The sequence below is a fragment of the Dermacentor albipictus genome, chromosome 4 (assembly GCF_038994185.2).
Source record: "Dermacentor albipictus isolate Rhodes 1998 colony chromosome 4, USDA_Dalb.pri_finalv2, whole genome shotgun sequence".
NCBI classification, from domain to species: domain Eukaryota; kingdom Metazoa; phylum Arthropoda; class Arachnida; order Ixodida; family Ixodidae; genus Dermacentor; species Dermacentor albipictus.
In genome coordinates, this window is record NC_091824.1 from 109936076 (window position 1) to 109939988 (window position 3913).

At 43.9% G+C, this 3913-nt stretch overlaps 1 non-coding gene across 1 annotated transcript; it reads right to left on the bottom strand.

Moving 5' to 3' along the window:
• Positions 1-224: 224 nt before the first annotated feature.
• Positions 225-299, bottom strand: TRNAS-GGA (transfer RNA serine (anticodon GGA)). The gene has a single exon. It is a non-coding gene; the product is annotated as a tRNA-Ser (tRNA).
• Between the last annotated feature and the right edge of the window lie 3614 nt (positions 300-3913).

Here is a 3913-nt window from a genome sequence, read left to right on the forward strand (position 1 = left end):
CGAGGCTCCGCACAGTTATACTCCGCTCCGTACGTAGCAGTCAACGCTGTGGAAACTACGCAAGAAGTTCGGTCAAGTTTGATGTAATAGTTCTGCGGAAACCAGAAAGGTGGAGAGAAGTAATTAATTAAGGGAAAATAAGACATCCACCCAATCGTATCAATTGCTACAAAGAAACTCATACGGGTTCCTCGAAAGAAAAGCCTCACAGTTAAAGAAAAGTTAGCCCTGGTCCGGGACTCGAACCCGGGACCACCGCCTTTCCGGGGCAGCCGCTCTACCATCTGAGCTAACCAGGCGGCTAACATGAAGCTACGAGGGTTCGAGTCCCAGATCACGACAAATTTACTTTTTCTTCAACTGCGGGGCTTTTCTTTCGAGGAACCCGCATAGGTTTCCTTTGTAGCTATTGCTACGATTGGGTGGATGTCTCATTTTCCCTTAATTGATTCGGTCAGGTTATTCCTCCGCGCATTTCGTCCATGTTTCGCTGCGCGCCAACAGCTTTCGCTCGCGCGAGAATGCACGTGAAGCTCCTCGCGACGGGTTGCAAATTAAAATGCGAAAAAATAACAGCAAGAAAAATACAAACCATCCAAAACAACGCATTAGCAGCCGCATACAGAAGTGTGTTTGTTTCTAAGGATCAAAACTTGTTTCATTAGATACTGTGCCTCCATAAACAACAGTTGCGCACTATTGGGGTCCAAAAACGTCAAACTATATCCAAGTGCGAAAAAAAGCCACTGAAAGAAGTCTCTCTAAGTTATAGTGAGGCAGCAGATTCAGGGCAGCGTTACTCTAGCGGCTGGTACGAGTGTTTTGCGCACAAACAAGAGTCTCTGCGTTACCAACTGTGTGCTTGTACACAGCAGTTTAAACTGCAAGTCACGAAGGGGGTTACACGGTTTTCCTTCCATCTCATCGCGTGCACCATCGAGGTGCGACGCATGAAGCGCCACAGGTCTCTCTCCTCGTCACGCCAGCGTAATGAGACGCCTGGCAGCTGCCACACGGTAATATATATATATATATATATATATATATATATATATATATATATATATATATATATATATATATATATATATATATATATATATATATGTAGATACCCTTAACAGTAAAAATGGCATAAATCGGTCCATAACACACACCCTTACGCCTCCTTTAATATAAGGGCGTGGGTTGTACGCCGCTTTCACACCATTTTAACTATTTGTCGCTTTCAAGGGTGTCAATTCTCTTATATTGCAGGGCCTAGCTAGGGCGCTGTTTCTGCTGCACAGCAGCTGTTTCCTCGCATGCTACATCCCGCCAACATATCAATCCCCCTACCGTGTATTGTCAGAACCCTGTCCTATATAGGAGCTCCATGCGCTCCGCTGCACCTTTCTATCGCTATTAGAAGAGGAGCGCAAATTATCGCTATTAGAAGAGGAGCGCAAAGGAAGGACGAGCACTCGATCGTCCTTCCTGCTTCCTCCGCGTGGTGTAAGTTTGCGCTCTTCTTCTCCTAGCTGCGCATGACCACCTTGCCGAACAAGAAGTGAACCCTGCTATTGCTTGCAAATTGCTTTGCTCTTCACCATACAGAGATTTCCGGTGGAGGTAATTTTAACGTCTTACGTAAATCCATCTAAATAGGCGAGACAGTGTTATTTATCACATGAGACTTTTAAAAGGGGTGTTCAATACAAAAAAAAATCAGGAAAGAGATGTGTCATACATGTACGCTGTGCGCACCTGCTATTGCCAGCACGCGTCAATACCTGTAGACATAGAGCGCAATAAATCGTCGGAAAGGCCTCGTGGCTGCTAGCCTTTCTTTGTATTCACTATTGGCTAGACAGTCGAGACCGTTTAGTTTTTATTTATTTTTAGTTTCTTGCCTTAAAAAGCCTCGTTCTTGCGTTTCGTGGTCCCTTTCGAGTGAAAACTTGTAATATACGAAGAACCTAACTCGAAGAGAATTGTCAGAGTTTGAGTGGGCCTTTCAAACAAGATTTAAGGTACGCAAAAAAAATTAACAATGTCGCCATTTTCCACATCGACCACAAGCACCTTAATTCAGTGACTTTCTCTTGCCCTGCAACATTACTTTACACTATCATTCATCACGCACAAAACATGTTTGGCAGAAAATAAATAAATAAGTAAACCGAACTTTCTGCAGCGTGTTTTAGAGCAGAACACAGCAGCAAGAAGAAGAAAAATAGCAATATTATTGCCTCGCGAGTACCAAGCAAACATTTACTTCGAATAAAATAAATTTTGCGCGATGCGAAATTACATTTCTTTCTTGTGTTATAATTTATCGTTATTGCTCACCTAATTAGGCGTCGTTCTATAGCATATACGCCCCGTGACCTTGCACGCCGTACTTGGCGCAGTCTGTTTACCTTCCGATGCAATCGATTCTTACTTCTAGCGGTTCTTTAGCGACGCTTTCTCTCCCAGATCCTCGTAAGTTTCTTCGCAGTGTTCCGCCTCCTCCTTATCACCACGAGTCCAAGGAACACGAGTACTAATGCGTCTATGCAGTCGTTTGATCCTCCCCTGTTTGTTTAGTCATGCACGCCCGGTAAGATGCAGAATAAACAACGTCGCATTAGCAGGCACTCTTCGATGTTTTTGTCAGTGAATGCGAAAACAAACGTGTTCGGCCAACTCCTACCTGAACTGCCTTTAACCGCAAGAAATGACCAGAGACGTTTTGTATAAACACACTGTCGGGTTTTCAAGTCCCGATGTCATCAACTCATTTCTAAGTACCACAAATACTTCTTTTCCCCAATGCGACACAGAAAGCTTACATCTGTTCGAGTGAAATTCGATAATCGGAAAACCTTGGTGTATTTGCGAAAAACAAGGGGCTGAACTCACAAATCTTTTCTTTCGTAAGTGTTCATTGCCATTGGGTCGCATTGGCTAATTAATATGTCCAACATCAGGATTGGCCGCAATTTTATCTTACGAACAATGTCATCGTAAGAGCTTTTTTTTTTGTAACTACGTGCAAAGAATTCCAGTTATTTTGAATCGTTAACTCATGGTACCTGAATATTTACATATATGAGATGTGTCGCGTGTGATCAGGTGTGCGCCCACATTTGTGGCCATATGGCGTTCCGTCCGGCAGCTGAACACGAGGTCGCGGGTTCGGCCCCCGGCTGCGTTGACCGCATTTCCGTGAGTACATAATGCAGCAACGCACGTGCACCGTGCTTTGGTGCCTCGCTAAAGAACAGCGGGTTGTCGAAAATGAGCCTAATCCTGCGCGCCCCACAATGGCATCCCTCATACCCCGTGAGTTGTGCGTTGCGACACATAACCGTGTAATTGCTATTTTCAAGCAGTTAATGCGTTCTTGTGCTCACTTGAAACAGGTGGACACAAGGTACTCGTAGATAAGTATGTAAGAAAATAGCCTAAAGAGAATACGCACAAGCTTGCCCAGTATATACAGAGTACTAAATAATCCAGTTCTTAAAGTGTCTGAGTGGAGTAAAATAGACTGTGAAAATGATTTTGTCATTTTCGAGCCTATTTCTAATCAGGGATGATGGCGCTTCCTTCCCGTGTGCCACCGTCAAAGATGCTGACGCACTGTGAAGCCGATGCCACGGCCACTCTCTTTGCCACGGTCCTCGGGCACAGTTGAGAGCGCTGCAATACCATAGCGCATGAGCGCAGTCACGTAGTTTTATTTCATATTTCGCGAGATTTCTTTAAACGCCGAAAGAAATCACCACACAGCGTGTACATTTCAACAAAAAAATTGAATTGGCCATTACCGAATCGCCTCTACAACGCAAAGAAACGCACTTGGCCCTAATCTGGATGTAAAAAAGAATTGCACAATTATTCTTAGTTAATTAACTAATTAGACTGAATATGAAATAGGCTCTAA